This window comes from Mytilus edulis, chromosome 14, assembly GCF_963676685.1.
Source record: "Mytilus edulis chromosome 14, xbMytEdul2.2, whole genome shotgun sequence".
NCBI classification, from domain to species: domain Eukaryota; kingdom Metazoa; phylum Mollusca; class Bivalvia; order Mytilida; family Mytilidae; genus Mytilus; species Mytilus edulis.
In genome coordinates, this window is record NC_092357.1 from 8,208,417 (window position 1) to 8,227,868 (window position 19,452).

Consider the following 19,452-nt stretch of genomic DNA (forward strand, 5'->3'; position numbering starts at 1 on the left):
TTCCTTGCAATTTCTACATGCCTATCAACCTCTGCGGTCGTATAAAGCTGCGCCCTGCGGAGCATCTGGTTGTAGTTTCCAGACATTTACTTGTGTTTAAGAATATCTATCTAAACTTGTACTACATGTACAAAGAGAAGGCTGTGATTGAGTTTGAGGGTAATTGTTCTAGGGCGGGTACTATATATAGTATTTTATTTCCTGTATTAAGATATAGCTTCACCTTAAGTTTATATCTTTTCAACTAGTTAAGATGGCAACAGAAAAGACATTAAGAATCAAGATAATTTATATATGCCCGTTTACGGAACATATTGTGGTATACAGTTGCCTGTCTGTCCATCCGTCAACATGTTGGACATTAACTTTAAAACCCATTTACCAATTTGCATAAAACTTTGTTTATTTCTATTGACGTGAGCTCCATTTTGTTTTATTTGATAAAGATTTTACGTTTCCGAGTTGAGATTTACAGGTAAAAAATAAGTTTATACTTTTACATGTAGTATTACTTGAAGAAATATTGATAAATCTGGTTATAAACGTTGTTCACTTATGTTTTGTTAATAGATATAGGAAGATGTGGTATGAGTGCCAATGAGACAATTCTCCATCCAAGTACTTATTTATAAAAGTAAACCATTTTGAAGTTTTTTTATTCATATTGTTCTGGAATATCGTTGTAAGACAATGGGCATATTGTACACTTAAACGAGCCGAGGAGTCAATTCTTTAATCATCGACAGCCATACATACCGGAAGGTCAGTGTCTTGAAAAATAACATATCTTATCGATGTACCAATAGATTGTGTAAAGCCAGAGTCACAACGGATTCTGATGGGAAGACTATTGTCAAAACACAGAAAGAACATAACCATGCGGCAGATGACCGAAAGACCGCGGCTGAAGAACTACGGGTTCGGTCAAGAAAAAAGTCTGGAGATGTATCTAGTAGGCCTTCAAAGACTGGGATGAAGAGTTATATCATTGGCACTCATACCACATCCTCTTATAACTATTCACCTATATTTACCTGTAATTTACCTGTAAAAAAAATCGGCGCAAATGAAGAAAAAATTCGGCGCAAATGAAAGAAAAAATCGGCGCAAATGAAATGCAGATTGGCGCAAATGCAAAACGCCGGTTTATATCTGTTGATGTTTATAATTTCATAAATTTTAGATTTTACATTTCTGAGTATGGGGTTTTATTAAATTAAAAAAAGGTGGGATTTTCCAGTTTTCGGACAATAACTGAACAATGCGTCAGCAAATATTATGAAATTTTGGTGAATTGTTTATATCTATTAATGTAATCTCCTGTTTGATTTTCATAAATTTCAAATATGACATTGAGAAGTAATTTATTCTGTGAAAATGTGACGGGCGTATCATGCGCTCGTGTCATTACTGTAAGTGTTTGTTGATTTATATTTTATAGCATACAAAAAAAATAAAGCACTTTAAAAAAAGTTCGGAAGTTGAAAGAATTGCATGTACTTTATAATTGTCCAGGTGGGATTCTTCAAAACAAGAATAAGCTTCATAATTAAAAAAATTTTGGAAAAAAAACCTTCAATACACCAGAAGGAGGACATAGATTTTTTACTTATCTTAATACTAGGAACAGACATGGATCTATTTTGACATTTCACTTCGGTAAAAATATGAATAAAAAAAATAATCCCTAAAAGGCCATGGTCAGGGCATAATTATAACAATAAAATTGAGAATGGAAATGGGGAATGTGCCAAAGAGACAACAACCCGACCATAGAAAAAAACAACAGCAGAAGGTCACCAACAGGTAAGCTGTTTTTATGTTTACCGGACAGGGATAGATAAAAGTGGGGATGTGGGATTAAAAAAAATGGAAATGGAGGGGGGGGGGGGGGGCTTAGAATGTGTCGTTGCTTAAAGGGAGAGAGTTTTAAAATAACAGCGATTTAGCCCCCCCCCCCCCACTCGTGTATACATATCAAACAACAGCCTGATGGTGTACCACCAATAAAGTTTTTATTCATCATTTATGAGATTTATGAGGAAGGGATAGGAGGCCTTATCGATCGTATTTTTTAAGCTCAGGATTTCGGGATCCGGGGGATTTCTTTCTCCGAATTTCGGGATGTCGGGATTTTAATTTTTTTAAATTCGGGACCTCCGGATTTCGTGTTTTTAAGCCCGGGTTTCGGGATCAGCACCCTTCTAAGTTAACCCCCCTCATTTGTTGACCTATAACTTATATCGTCGCTCTATCGGCTATCTATGATAAGCTCGTACATTTCACGAGAATTATTGAATGAGGAAAGCAGTCGACATGCAATCTATATTTCTTTGTTGTAAAATAAAAGACAGTTACTATATATATATATATTGCCGGCACTGTGTGAAATATCTTAATTCAAACTGGCAAAATAGCCTATTTCTATAGAAATGGATATTTTACCGGCGCTGGAAAAATAGAATATAAGTTAGCAGATGAACATTTTATGTATACATGATAATAATAAAATTAATTAAAAATAATAGAGACAAGTCCCGTTAGAATAGTAAGCGGAAGCCAAATTGAAACCTATTTTATTTAAAGATATGGTATGCAATTCAAATAACTAGCTATTATTTCAAAAGCAATCAAGTTTTTTTTAGCTATGCGATCGTCTATGACATATTGTGTATATATCTTTTTTTTTTTTTATCAAATTTACTGATGATGATGCAATAGATTTCTATAGAAATAGCTGAATTATATTAATCAGAGCTGATCAAATATCATATTTGCTATTTTTCCGATGCCCGATTAAAAGCCTTTGCTTTAATGATCTTTAATATAATTATGTTTCCCCCTATTATAAAATCAAGAATTAATGAGTTTGGGATGTTTCCACGAAATGATCAAGAAATTACTTCAGTCTGACGTTTAACGCCATTTCAACTGGTACCGTATGTGGACGTCGTCAAACCGGGAACCGAAACGTTCAAGTTCAAGGCCATCATTAGCTCATACCGACCGTTAATATTTGTATATTCCGAAGGCATACTGAATGTTTTACGGAGGGGACCAACCTAATTCTTGGCACTCAAAGGGAGTAATCACAAATATTCCTGGCACTCAAGATTTTTTTCTAGTGGTTATTCACGTACCAATCCATGCAAGCTACAGATTTTATGAACCGGGAGTAAAAAAAAGAACAGCCACACACACAGCATGCCTACCATCGCTTCAGTTTTTAATGACCGTATTTGTCCTATTAGAATCGAAATAATTCATGGAAGCCATAGATTGTTGGAAATTTACACATGGCCTGGGACGTGATATTCGTTAATTGTACAGTAGCGAGGGATAAAATTAACGAATATCACGGCCCAGGCCATGTGTAAATTTCCAACAATCTCGAATATCATGGCCCAGGCCATGTGTAAATTTCCAACAATCTATGGCTTCCATGAATTATTTTTTAATTTTAGCATCGTTTGTTTACGTTTCCTTGTTGTGATGATTTTCGCTTTCACAAGCGTGTATTTTCCCGTAAAATACTTATATATTCTTGTAATGACTTTAACCGCGCGTAACGTAACGATATACTTTGGTGTTCCATATGTAACGTCACATCCTTAGTAACTTTGTTACATTATGTGTTCTTATACAGTTGGAAAGCAAGTCCTTCGATACGGCCGTTGTCGTCAAGCTCTATCAGCAACAATAGCAGGGGGAATTAATTAGGTGGCGCTACAGTCGTCCGTAACGTCAAAAAGTCCGCCAAATCAATCGGCTAAAAGATTGACGTTTAAAGTATTTTTTGCAACTTGTCATGCTTTTATTACAATTAAATTTTAAAATTTGTAGGTTTTGTGACCAATATAATTTCTTTACGACATACAAACATTACAAAAAATAGCTTGTTATTGCTATTCCTTTATCCTGTCAGTTCTAAAAAAAAATTAGCCATCTTTTTGTTCGCCAAAAAAACTGATTTTTCCTAATTTGACGTTTGCGTATCCAAATACAGAAAAGAACGGTTATAATCTTAGATGAAACCGGGAAACCTATTTCAAATTTATACACTGTTTTGAAGCCATCATTTTTTACTTTTATACATCAATTTTAGTGACCACCAGCCATGTCAATTTTTATCTGGTTTTAGCTACGTTTCTACTTCAAAACAGTAAAGTTTAGCTTCTTTTCATTGTACCTGTTTCAAAGTGCTCTAAAATACTGATTTTATTAAAGACATGAATGAAATTTTGATTAAAAGTTGTGGATTTTCACAATTCCATACGATACTTGTATTTTAAAGTAACTAAAACCCCTTTTGATCCCCTACATAAATTGACGGTGACATTGTTTTCTTTTTTCCACATACGTCACATAACGTTTATAACAAAATATGTGTCAGGGTCATGTGCATAGTAAAAATTTACACATTGGAAAAGTGAAACAACAAACAAAGATCTTCTTTATTGCGTTTAAAGCTAAACGTCTTGGAAAATTCTGACAGATCTGACAAATTATTGATAGCCTACTCTATGGATGGACAAAAGCACAAAAATAGCAATAGAAAATGCATTGCAAAGAAAATTCTGTGGGAAAAAAACATTTAAAAAAGAAAATGAAGGTCAGTTAAGGTCAGTTAATAAAATCTTGCTTATATTATTATCTCTTTACTTAGTAAGCTATATTTCCATTCTCAATTTTATAGTAATAAGAGCAAAAACTAGCTTATCAAGCCAAGTCAGCCAAACAAGAAGTTTATTCTGACATAGATATGTGTTCTTACAAAATTGAATTTATTCAAATGGCAAATTCTTGTCAAATTTAAGCATCTTTGATCATTATTGAAGTAAAATGCACAAAATTTGTCCCACCAGTTTCATTTCATTTCCTATTACTAGTATTCAGGTAAAGTATATATACAATACTTTGTTTATAAATATGTAATTATTTAAAGAAGCTGATACAGCAACCTGTTCAAGAGAAGAAGCCCCATTTTTTCCAAAAAGTTTACTTTCATAATCTATAAAATACCCTGAGAAATAAGACAAAGGGCTACTGTGCAAGCTAATCTAATAGTTTAATTTTACAATAATAATGATTCTGAAATTCAAAATTGTGTCACTTTCACTTACTGTATAATTTAAAGCATATATTTTTTTACAGAACTTCTGTCAATATTTTTGGTATAAAACTTATAAATCCCTTTTTTGTATTTTACTGTTCAACTAAGAAACATAGGCTTGAGTTTAAAGGCTCTCTTAATTTGAAGAAATTTGTTGAGACTCTTGGTCACACTTTATAGAATATAAAATATATATGATCAATACTATTTATTTGATAATTATATCAATTTTCACAAAGATTATTGAAATTGTATAAACTATGTTTTATTGCATTAAATATAATCAAAAAATTCTGCATGTAGTATATATTTTCATCCGCCAGATCTAATTTCTTTCAGTATAGCTAGGTTTTTAATTTTACATGTAGGTGTCATTATCCATATTTCTGAATTGTTATTTTTTTTACTGCAGTAATATTTTGTCTTTTTTAATATATAAATTTTACATTTAATTAGTCCTTCTCTGAAAAATAGGGGGAAGTATCTCTTCTTTATATTATCATAACATAGTTATAAATCGAGTTTAGTTTATTTTCTTTCTAATTTTTGTAAAGTAAACTCCTTTTTTATTTTTTATGCATTTTGCTGGGTTTTTATTTTTGACTGGTGATATTAAGGGGAGATAACCACTTGCACAAATCGGCATAAAAACCACCGCTTCGGTTTGAAATCAATTTGACGTTTGCGTATCCAACATTCTATTGCCGAGATATTCATATCGAGTGTTTGTCTTAATGAGATGCTTTATTAAATTTAAATTCAGCCCATCATTTTTAGTTTCCTCGTAAATATTTAGATTTTTCGTTCAGGAGACTTGACAATTTTCACCCAAACTCCAAGTTTGCAGATAAAATAAAGAATAAAGGACTTTGATTTGATGTGTGAGCTTTGACGAGAATAAAATATGGATACTCAAGATTAGTTAGGTCAATAAGTTTTTATTACGACAATAGTATTCAGTGAGTTAAAATGAGGTTTGTCTCATCCGTTTTTTTACTGAATTTTCACGGTCACGTGACTCTATTGTTGCTGATAAACTTGGGGTCAAACCGTGACCTGCTTTCCAACTGATATAGATTTTAATACATGTTCCACATGTTATATTTGTTGTCTTGTAAATGCCTAAGTTATTTCAATTATGACGTTATCGTTCTATGACGTCGGTAAGCTCATTCATAAAAAAACATACGACGTGGGACAGCCCAAACAATATATTCATATTTTACCACGGGTTTGTACTCAAAGCGTTTGAAGGACGTCATGTTAGAATGTTAATTATACCATACTTCATACGTGTAAAATAAAATTTAAATACAAAATTGTTAGATAGTTAAAAAATATATCAATTAAAAAGTTGTTCAAAAAGAAAATAACATGAAGGAAGTATGTAACAATACAGTGTACGACCAAAAGTCAATATATAATGAACGATTGAGAATGGAAATGGGGAATGTGTCAAAGAAACAACAGCTGAAGGCCACCAGATGATGCAATTTCTCTGTAATATAAAATCTTCATAATGATACATATGTTGTGGACAGTAGACATGAGTGGCGGCAAAATTATGGTCATTGATTCCAATCGGAATATGAAGGTTGATTGGTGGTTGCTTAACGTTCAGGGACAAATATTTCATGCATTTTCAGGACCAAACACATAATTCATATTTCATCTGAGATTAGTCACGAATTGAGGATGTCTAAGGCTTTTGTTGGTATTGTGTCGATATTTTACGGTCGATTTTGAAATACAAACGTGGAAATAAATTGATTGCCGAACGGCGGAAATTCAAGATTAACGAAAAATAAATATGTCATTATGTTCATTTTAATGTTATTAACGAAAAGGATATTAATTATACCCCGAAACTTATTGATGAATAAATGAAATTATCTGTAACTAAAACATGCATACTCTCCGATATGTACCTAGTGTCTTTTTGTTGTTGGGATGTATAAGTACCCGTCCACGTCCACTTGTATTTTTGTCCATCTGATAAGTTAAGACTTTATCAACTGACTTATATAGTAAAAAGAAAATTTAACGGTTAAATTCAATGTCACTTTTATGCTTCTGCATACAAAACAGACAAGGGTTTGCTACCATAGAGGTCAAGGGTCAGAGTGACCTGACTGACACACACCAAGCCCATGATGCAAATTCATACCAAGTTTAATATCTTTGTCCTCATAATTATTGAATTTTTTGTTTCAGATTGAACGTGGCTGCGTATTTATATATACCGCTTCAACAAAAGGAAATCCTTTTATTTCACTGTCGTTTAAAAGAAGGTCGGTCAACAATATTTCTATGGAGGAATTTAGAGATATGTTAAATTAAACAATGTGCATGACACTTTCAGCAATCCACAATACTACACCAGTCAAGACATTAAAAAGACTATTGCAGGTGCTTGGCCCGCGCTGTCGCATGTCATTTGACCATGTCCGAGTACAGTGTAAAGATAGACTTTCCTAAGCTTAAGGGAAATAAAATGATTGATTGTCGAAATCGGTTGATCTACTTACAGTGCCTACTTATTTTAATTGTAATATGCTTGTTCTAAAACATGCATTGGTGGCCATATGCGGTTTTTCTGCTCTTGTGTTTGCCGGGTTGTTGTCCCTTTGACACATTCACCGTTTTCTTCATCTCGATGTTCAGCAATGACAATGTTCCTTCATTTACAGTTTGATCACATTTCATTGAAAGGTTTGTGTGCAAAAAAACACTTAATAGACGTAAAATTCTATAGGGCGTTTTCAAGCATGAGTGATTAAAGCTATTTCAGAAACACATATTTTTCCAATCTAATTAAAATATTGATCTCTGATTACGTTATACTACATATGAGATCTAACAACTATCAATATGTAGTTTCACTTCTGACGATTTCACACGTGACTTTTTAAACCAATTAGAATTCCCCTTAACAAATCTCTTTGCAGCCCAAATGTATATGGCTTACCGATATCATGACGATATGTCCTAATAATACCGAAAGATAAAACCGCGGGTAAATGACGACAGTTTGTTACTCGCTTCAAAAACAATGTCGATTTTGTCCAATTTCTTGGTTTATATTTGTTTTTTCTCAAAAATTTTCAAATTTCAAATATTTTGAAAAGATTCAGAAAGAAATCCTATATGCGCAGTTTTGTGCAATAGATTTTTAAGAATTGTGACAACATTTATTTGAATCGAAATTCAGACAGTATCAACTGTTCAGGGTTTGCTCAGTGAGGCATTTTATCGTAGTATAGAATTCAGATGAGCAAAAAACAGTTCAATTGATGCATATGTTTTGTGGTGGAGATTGGAGTTTCATAAGGGCAAATTATTGTCGCAGGACACCAATATCGCTTACTTGGGTGAAGATTAAGTCACCATAAACCACAAAGACTTTAGGCGTGGTAATAAGTGTGGGCCATTTTCTGCATTAATTGAGTTGTCCATTTTTAAGATACTCTATTCAGTGGCGGATCCAGAAATTTTCATTGGCGGATCCAGAAACTTTCATAAGTGGGGGCCCACTGGCTGCCTAAGAGGGGGTCCGATATCGTCACGCTTTAGTGATTCCCTATATAAGCAACCACGTTTTTTTCTCAAAAGGGGGGGGGGGGGGAGGCGGGCCCCCTGACCCCCCCGAAATCCGCTCTGCTATTATATTAATCTGCATGTGTACAAATTATAAACTAAGTTTACAATTGTGTTCCAATAAATATGAACAATATATTTGACTGAAATATTTGCATGCAACGGCGCTTTATTCTGACATTAACTTACATACCAAAATGCGGCTTTCAAGTCATACTGAATTCTATATATTTGAAATACTAAAGTAACTTTACTTTATTTGAAAAATTTTAAACATGGCTAAAAGAATAAATTATTAGTCGTCCGCCCTCCTGAGTGTAATAGTGACCAGTGACTAACTCAAAAAGTGCTTATATTAGTATTTATGTATGGTTAATATTGCCGCGCTTTGAGTTCATGCATAACTCATGCCATTTGAATATAATATATCATTTTAATAATAATAAAAAAAAACGTTTTAACTTTGAATTCTATTGTACTAATTTAAATATTCAGTACGTAAAGCCAAACGTTAACATAGTTTACAAAGCTATAGTTTGTTTCAAAATATGCAGAGCAAAACTGTTTGTCGTCAATCGTCAAGAAACATGAATATTAAATATGAATATGATATGAATGTGAAACATATAACACTGAAAACAAAAATAACAATGAAAAAAAAAATAGATACATATGTAAACCTCTGTCAGATCTATGTACGACCTCAAATCTGTGTCCGTTTTTTCAAATCTATGCCCCATCGTGACGTCAATCGCTAATCTATGTCCATAAAAAAGTATTCGGCCTCAAATATGTGGCCGATTTTTAATCATGACGTCATTCACAAATCTATGTCCTTAAAAAATAATTCGGCCTCAAATCTGTGGCCGATTTTTAATCGTGACGTTTTTCTCAAATCTATGTCCGTTATAAAAGATAAGGCTTTAAAACTGTGTAATGTTTTAATTCTTTTTCAGCCATGCGCAAATTTATGCCCGACTAATAATTACGGCCTTATAGCTTTTTTTTTATTAAGTCATTTCCCATAGTTCAATATTAATTTATTGGTATGTGTTCTCCATGTGTGTACAAGAGCTCAAGGATAAGTAAATCTAGCTAGACTATTTCGCTTGTATTTAAACAGGGACTAAGAAAGTCCCTGATTTAAAATATTGTTTTTTATGTACGGTCTTGTATGATTTTTGTTTTATAAAGTAATTTCTCCATGTTTGTGGTTAAAATCTTTACATGTGTGTGTTATTATTGTATGCCGTCTTCAAGAATTAAACTACACATATTTTTTTTACCAAAAAGACAGTAAAGAATGACTATTTGTATGCAACTTCAGCATACTTCAATTGTCTCTAAATTCTTTCATATTGCTGTTAAATTGACATTCATACCACTTTATCTATTATATGTTACTTTAAATATCAATAAAAATCATTCTGAATTGCTAAAAATAAAAGTTACGTGCTCTATATTTTAATTAAAATATTTGTAAATCACAATAGAGCATATATCAATTGTTTGGTCTTAGCTGATATCTATTTAGTTCAAATGTAAAACTTGTAATTATGTCTTTAATAACAAAAATCTTTCCCTGAGAAATTCTTTATGTTTTGGCATATTCCTTCTCTCCAGAAACCGGATGTAAACACCGCCGTCCCTTTGTTCATAGCTGGATTTGTTTTGAATTGCAAATACTCCCCAATAGTAGGAGTGAAGATATCCTGATAATTGTCAGAAAACAGTTCAGGAAGATAAATCTCTAGTTGACATTTTTGAAAATAATCCATCAGCCCACTATTCATAACAGATTTTCCTCCAGTCTAAAAAACAAATCATAAAGCAATTTTAAACTATTTGTATTAACAAATAAAATTTTAACATTGCTTTTGTCATATAAACCACATTGGCACTGATAATGAATAGATACATAAAAAGTAAAAGGATAAGAAAAAATAATAATTTTGAATTAACATTTGATATTTTTATATACATATCTACATGTATGACTTACGGGAATAGCATTTTCTTTATCGTTACTATCATTTACAAAGCGCCTTTTGTAAAGTTCCTTGTAATATGGACTTGCACCTTCCATGGGATCGAGATTCTTTTGCATCTGAAAGTAAAATATATGGGAAAATAATTTAATTTATAAAGAACATCATTAATTTGACATGATTTTTTTTTCATTTCGTTTGTTTTAATTTATTTAAAGGTGAAAACGTGTTAGACGGATCACCTTTTTTTTTTTTAAATAAGGGAATAACTTTTTTTTTTAAACACACATCCACTATGCACACATGTGCAAAGTAGCAGAAATATTCTAGCATACTAAAACATTACTTACGACTTCTAAATGTGCAATATCATTTGTTTCTGTAGTGAAGTACAAATGTATGTATCTCCGGTTTCTGTAACTATATGATCATTTTCCGACTGCCTCCCTTTGTTTGTCTCCTGAACTTCTTGGTGTTCTTCATTAGGTTCCGACACAATATCCATGGCTTTTTTAATAGAAATAAGTTTAAACAAATTAAACAGTACAGTCGATGGTTGTGTAACGTCCAGTGGTACATTTAACGCAAACATATAGAATATTAACATGATAACACAGTAAATTTAAAATATGCATTTACATTTTTTTTCTCATAAAATTGTGTTATAAAAATAACTTTGTTTAACTGATATCAGGGCCTTAAAAATAAAACCTTTCAGATTACTATTGGAGTAAATAAAGACTTGTATTATTACCTCCAAACGTTACATCTCTGTCATTTATGTTTCTTAACATCTTCAAAGGAGTAGGTTCAGTAAGACCCCTTTTTGGCCCAAAATATAGTAGTTTTACAAAATTGTGAAAATGTAAACTTTTAGCTATTTACTAAAAAGTAGAATGCTTCTGCTACAAAAATATGGGTTGTTTTTGGCAATACAATGCACATATATCGGGTACTAGCATCATTAAGTCATGCTAAATTACTCAAATCTTCACAATTTTTGCATTTTAGTTAAATTTTAGACGGATTCCGTCTTATATGAAAGTGGCCGCATTCGTGTTCATTCATAATATTGAAATGTAAGTTGTATTTTATGACAATACATAACATAAAAACCATCTGAAAAGTGACGTTTTTTGGCATATTTGATAGATTTTTCATAGTTAAGGATGTCTGCTGCTCTAATTTAAAATAACAAGGATTTCATGTGATTGCTTAAAATGAAAACAACTTTGATATTTAAACAAAATAAAGTAATAAAATCGATAATCTCGTGTGTAGTTTTCAAAATACGAGACATTTAGAAGATGGCGGGAAAAGGGTTTTCTTCAGACTTTACTATTTGTTAACATTGGAATTGTTTTTTACCCTTTAAACCAAGAAAAAATAACAAGGATTTCATGCCAAAAATTCAAATGGTCATAAATGATCTATTGAACAGATTTATGAAGACAAAAGTGGGGTCTCGTGTAAAAATTTTTTAATACATTTGTATGGATAAAACCTGAGAAAATCGAAAATATGACAAGAATTCAAAAACATGACCAGCAGACATCCTTAAGCTTGAATCGGAGCGTTTTTAATGACTATATCAGTTAAAATCTTTCACATAAACTAATTGAATCAGTTGAAATAGACACTAAGTGTTTAAAAAGTGTTCAAAATCTTTCGTAAGATGAACCTGAAATTTGAGGCCAAAATAGGCCCTTACCGGACCTACTCCTTTCCATTTTCATCTTCATTTATGTTACTTTCAGGTAATATTTCACCAATCTCTTCTTCTTCATTCTCTACATCTAAGTGTACCTGTGCTAGGAACTTTCTTCCATCTTCAGTTAGGAGCACAAATGGAAGCTATAACAATAGAAATGGTTTTATTGCACGTAATATTTTCACCGATGCTACAATAGATGTATACGTCATATATACATACATGTATAACTTTGGCATTTTATAATATTTTATAATAATTTATGAATGAAATAGAATGAATGTAGTGTTAAACTTGCAAGTAGTTTCACAAGATGTGTGTGTGTGTGTGTGTGTGTGTGTTACTTTGTTTGTGTTGTGTTTTATCATATGTTTTTTTTTTTATATTTCAGCTTTTTAATTCGCCATATATTTAAAAAATAAAACATTAAGGATGTCTGCTGGTGTCGTTTTTGACACTTTTTGAGCACCGTAATTCATAATGAAAGTCGTAAAAATGTAAACAGTCTTTGACAAAACTAAATGAATAAAATGGTTGAAATATGAATAATAGTTATAGATTAATCATTTTATAACATATATGTATGCTACTATTTTTTAAAATAAAAATAAACATAGACATCATAATTATACGACAATAATAAATCCCGCGATTTCCGGTATTTGTTTTCATGGCAGCAGCCGACCACTTGAAAGCTTCAACAGAGAGTCTAAAAGAATTTATAGATGTCATTTTACACCGTTTTGATAGTATTTTATATTTTTTATAGTCTTTGAAATTTTTATACATTATTTATCATGGGAAAACTTCGGCTTCGCAATAATGGCTTCAGAACGTCGAAACAAGAAAGAAAACTCGTGTCCATTCGAGAGGGTCAACGAAAACGGTATTGTGAAGAGGATCATCATCAGGATCTAGCTTTAAAGTCAATTCATGCAGATCACTCATATGCTGTAACAAGTAAAAGATTCGTTCCAGATATTTTAAATATTGTTCATGAAGAAGTTTTAGACAATGACGGAAATAACTTGACCCCAACAGATGACTGGCGCGTTGGTCGTAGAGTAGTGGAACTTGGTGTTATTGCTGACCATCTACAACAATGTAAACACTGTGGTCTACCACTGTCTCTTCATAACACTATTAATATAAAGACATATGGCTTGGGGTCAGTGTTAAAAGTGTTGTGTACAAATAAGTCGTGTAGGAACATCAACGCTATCCCAACTGGAAAACAACATGTCCACAAGATTTGGGATGTAAACACAAAGTTAGCTTTAGGTAAATATAACAAAATTAGGCATGAACACAGAAACACATGAAATAAAAATTACAAAAAAACATTGCATGAAAAAACACAGTGAAAAGATCCCCTTTCCTGAAAACGTGAATTAAAAAAGGTAGACTTAGGTAAGGTTCACTATATAGTATATATACAGAAACTAAAATGATAAAAAGCTGAAGTCAGCCGATATCCCCTATACATCAGAAACTTTATATCCATGGACTAAAGAAAATTTGGAGAAACTCAATCTTAAAAAAAGGCATTTGTATGGTTGGGCATTTGACTTTCTAGGGGGGGGGGGGTAGTCTTTTCATGTCGACCAGGATATTGTTTCACCCGCTATGTGGGCCAGATGATTTTTATCCATATATGTTAATTGTGGAAAGTTTCTTTTTTTTTATTGGCAAAATGCGGGCCAGATTATTTTTTAAAATCCAAGTGCTGGCCAGATATTTTATTTTGACAAAAATTAGGGTAGGGATATTTTTTTCCAAAAAAAAAAAACAGCCACCCTCCTTCCCCCCAGAAAGTCAAAAATGGTCTGTGCCTAATCTGTATTTGATCATAAAACATTATTAGGTTGATCAGGCCCCATACCAATTCAACCTGATTTGGGCTGATTAAACTGTGGGTGTCAGATTTAATTGAAACAACATGAAAGTGTTTGGTATATTTTCATATTGGGTAAGAAGGTACTAGAAAAAATATTTTTATTTATACAGCCACTATAAAATAAAAAACAACAACATGTATACATGTATGTAATAAGCTTTGAACATGATGAATGTGACAGTCTTGTCGGCATGCTGTCTTGTCTAATAGAAAATAAAGGAATATGGATTAAATGTACATGAGACAAAATCACACAAAATACATAGAAGAAAAAAAAGAATAATGAATGAACAGGAATTTCAGAGTGTAGAGTCTTCAACAATGAACAAATCATTCATACTGCCCCTAAGGTTGACTTAAGCAGTACTATTGATAAATATAAACCACAGTTCACCATCTTGGTCCCTACTTGCCTAAGGTTATATACTGCAACTGTTCTATTTGAGCAGTCAAAATGCATTGACCTTATATTTTTTTGTGATATTATGACACTGACTTAATATCACTTTATTTATAACATTGACACAAGATTTCTGTACAAATGTTTCTATGACCTTAAACATGAATAGAACTGCACTCAATTTTAATTTTGTCTGTGTTGCAGTTCTGATAAAATATAGATGGTCACCTTTAAAATTTTCAAGAACTTTTTAAACCAATTTTGATAATTATAAAACTAATCAGTTATCTCTATTATATACTGTTCTTACAAATTACCAAGTTTGTTGGTATTTTGGTTATAATGCCAAACCTATAGGTATTATAGGTATTATGATTTAATGAATAGTTAAAAAAGCTAAAATGTTCAGTACAAACTAAATTCAGATGGTCACCTTTAAAATTTTTCATAACTATTCCAAATCAACTTTGATTTTCATAAAACTTATCTGTAATCTCTAGTATATACTATTCTTTCAAATAACAAAATCAATTAAAAAAAATTAAAATAAATAGTTAAAAAATATAATTAAGATTTATATGTTTTCTAAATATATTTTAGCTGCTATTGATCTTGGACTTGGAGAACACCAGATAAATGGCCTTTTTTCCATTCTTAATATCCCTACAGTCATTGAATCTGTTGCAGACAAGTCAATGGAAGAGTGGACAGAAAAAGAAAAAGAAATGACTAGAGTATGATCATAATTATTAGTTTACATGTATCACTCCTATTTTAACATTTATACAATGATATGAATAATATCCATATTCATGATCTAAAATTTTATTCCTTGAAAAAAAATATACAATACATATTCCTTTTCCGAAAATATAAAACTTATTTGGCAATCTTTAAAAAAACAAGGAAAGGCCAGCTTTCAGCTTGTTTTGTAGCAAGCACAAATACATCTACATTCCATTTCATTCCTTAACATTATAATGTACCAGAATGACCTAGCTGATACAACTCCATTTAATAACACTATAAGTTTTATTAGGTGATGATGATGGGGGTGATTAACCACCTTGACTGGCTGTGAAGCCCTCGCACGGTCGGCTTTATTAGGTCACAAAAAGGCGTCATTGCAGGATAATTTATATTACACTCCCCCCCTGGTTTTCAAATTATCTAATTTTTGTCTGTCCATATTTCTCATAAGGCCAACTCCTCCATTACGGATGAACCAATATTATTGAAATTTTACACAGTTATAGTACACAACCTGAGGCTGTGCATAAAGGAAAATATTTTTGGTCAGAATTATTTCAAGGGAGATAATTTAATTTATTTAGTTTTATATAGCAATAAGGGAGCTACCATTTGATTTTTATGGGGGGGCTAGGATGAAAAATTTTGTCCTGCATTTTTTTTTAGCTGTAATCTCTGTCCTGCCTTTTTATTTTTCACTCTGTTGGTCCTGCCTTTTTTTTTTTAGTTTATCCGGACTTTTTTTACCTAAATTGTCGTCCTGACTTTTTTTTTTGCAAGTGTCTCATCCTGCCTTTTTTTTTACTCAAAACTCCTGTCCTGCCTATTTTTTTCAAATTTCATCCTAGCCCCCCCATAAAAATCAAATGGTAGCTCCCTAAATGGCAACAAATCTTGTAAGCGCAATTTCACTCCTAAACGGTTCAATCAATAATGATGAAACTTCACACAGTTGTTGTACACCACCTGAGGATGTGCATGAAAGAGGATATTTCTTTTCAGAATTTTTATCAATGGAGATAATTGCAATTACTTAGTTTAAATATCACAATATACATTGTAGGTCTTGTACATGTAAGCACAACTAGTACTCCTCCTAAATGACTGTAGCAATATTAATGAAACATTACACAGTTGATTTACATTACCAGAGAATAGGCATAAAGGAAGATGTTCTTGGTCTGAAGTATTTAAAGGGAGATAATTGAACTTACTTTATATAGATGTAGTTATTTTTGTTTTGTTTCCATACACTTACTTAAAATATGCAAAGACAGATAACTCTTGATCATTATTAGTTTTAAATGTTCTGTCATTTTAATATAGCTATGTAAATGTATGATTGATTGATTGATTGTTGGTTGCTTAACGTCCAGTGGCAAATATTTCATGCATATTCAGGACGAGAACAAGTTCACAATAAAAACAATAGGTAGGTTGATACAATAGAGGCCATCTGGGATGATGGTCGGGGAAATTTGGACTGCCACTGTAAAATGACGGTATATTGGATAGGGACAGAAATTTTGCCTTGCAACAGGCCACCTACGGACCCCTCAAAGAGTTGTTGCAAGGGTTCTTAACGTGCAAAGAGCGTGGCACTCTCTTTACACGAGGCATCGGATTTAACGTCCCCCTTCTGACCGGACGTGACTGCGAACTTAATACATCCCGCACAGCCAAACGGACGCCCCACTTCGGCAAGCGTTTTACTGCCGGTAGGGAGAAGACCAAGTGACCATATTTCTATACCCAAGTCACCCTTGGGGTGTTGTAAATGTATGTGTATTCCTTTTATTTAAAGGCATTAATAGTAGTGGTCGACACATTCATTCTGTGTCAGAAATCTTGTATGCTGTGTTAAATATATTTAATCACAATCTTGTTAAGCTACATATTTTGTGTTAAAATACTTTATTTTATAGTTTGTATAATTATTTCCCTTCAGATCTGATGGCAATGACAATGTAACAGTCTTGGTTGATGCTGCATGGCAAAGAAGAGGCAGTGGCAGATCTTATGACAGCCTGACAGGTAAACCCTTTTATCCTGATTTAGAGTAATGATTGATCTGACATTTAAAAAAAAAATACAAATGTATGTACATGTACACAATGTATAAATATAGAATAACCATACATTGTCTCGAAATATCAATGTTATTTGTACAAGGCTTAGAAACAGGTAGAAAGCGAGGCTGTGCCGAGCATTTCTACCTGTTTCGAGCCGAGTACAAATAACAGATTGATATTTTGAGACAATGTATGGTTATTCTTTATATACTGCAACTCTTATAACTGTTCAAAATGAAGTATTTAGGGTAAAAAACGTCATTCTTTTATTGTGAGCGGACAAGTAAAATTGCCGCGAACCTGTATGTTTTATTGACGTCATAAGTAAAACTCTACGGAAACGCATTGTCAACGTCATAAACAAGGTGATATACGGTCAGTGACTGTATATCACAAATAAATATACAGTCAATGCAATTTGACTGCTCAAATAGCACAGCTGCAGTATATTACAAAACATGCAGTTTTTATGATATGCTTAATGAGGACCCAAAATTTGTATGCGATACCCTATAGTAATCAGTTTGTATGTCCATCGTGTCTGTCAGCATTTCTTATGTTGTACGATAACTCAATTGATCGATTAAAGTAAAATTTAAGACATTATGCTAAGCATCATTAGAGTAAGCTTCCCTTTGATTTGCAAGTATTTCCAATTTTTTTGTTTCTGAGTAATGAACTTAGGATGCGTCTTTTTGTGACAGAAGTATTTGATCTCTTTTTTTTTGTTGGAGGATACATCATTGGATTTATTATAGGATTAAACTCATTTTTTCTAGAGGTTATTGATGTGTAAACTCGGTCGGTTAACTCACAAATTGAATGTGTATAGTTACCTGTTCATCAATAGGTGGTGCAAAGTAAGTTCTTTTAAAGTAAAGTTGATATGGTGTGGAAGGCTTTGTACTTTTGTGTACCCTGTTGTTGTAGTTGTAATAAAAATCTGGCAATTTTGAAGGCCAGTCTTTTTCTAACAACATCTCTTTTCTAAAATATTCAGTAAGTGTTCTATAAGCGTTCTACGCGTCCTTGGCTTTGTGGATGATAGGGACGTCCATATATCTGCCTAGTCTTAAAAATTGAAACAACTTCAGCCAAGTTTACATTTGTAAATTCTTTGCCGTTGTCACTCTGTAATATTCTTGGCGGACCATACAGATATACATATTCTAAAGTTCGTTCCGCTACATCTTTTAAAAATTTTCCTTTTAATGGCTCACCAAATGCCAAGCGAGAAAAGCAATCTACTATGTTGCAAATGTAGTTGTAACCTCTGACTGGTGGCATTTTAAGTCTATTTGCCAACGACTGTTACGTTAGCATAAGTTGCAGGAATTGGGCGCCTTAAAACTGTTGTTTTGGGAATTTCTACTGCATTGGCAGTTCACGTTTAATTTGAATAGTACCTTGATGCTTTCTATAACGACAGGAAATACTGTACTTCTTAAACAGTCATAAATTGCTTCATATTTTCTATGGTCTTTCATGTGGTTTTTGTTAATTATGTGAATTAGTTGCTCTTTGTCTAAACATTTTCTATGATTGCTATTTAAGTCTTGAGATCTCTTGTAGATACATTTAGATTCTTGATCATAAAAGTAAAGCGACAAAAACTTTTTTACCATTCTCTCCGAAAACGGCACTTTCAATTCGTCAACAATTTTTTTTGGTCCCCAATTTTAATTTTCTTCTTTGGCCTTTGCAATCTGTACAATGTAAAGCATATCCACCTAAAACGATTCTGGATTTGAATCCTTTGAAATACCTTTTTTGCGCTTATTAGATATAGTGTATCCTTCATTTGGAATAGTGTCCTGCTCCGCCATCATTCCTTTTATGCAATGACGTCATATACTTGATGACGTTTTGTTATGATTTACGTCGATGAAAGGACATAGATTTGAGCCAAAAATGGCCATAAATT

At 32.5% G+C, this 19,452-nt stretch overlaps 1 long non-coding RNA gene across 1 annotated transcript; it reads right to left on the minus strand.

Moving 5' to 3' along the window:
• Nucleotides 1-10,195: 10,195 nt before the first annotated feature.
• On the minus strand, nucleotides 10,196-12,601 carry LOC139502912 (uncharacterized). Its single transcript, XR_011658974.1, has 3 exons — nucleotides 11,049-12,601; nucleotides 10,713-10,817; nucleotides 10,196-10,521 (listed from the first exon to the last, which is right to left on the minus strand). It is a non-coding gene; the product is annotated as an uncharacterized lncRNA (long non-coding RNA).
• Between the last annotated feature and the right edge of the window lie 6,851 nt (nucleotides 12,602-19,452).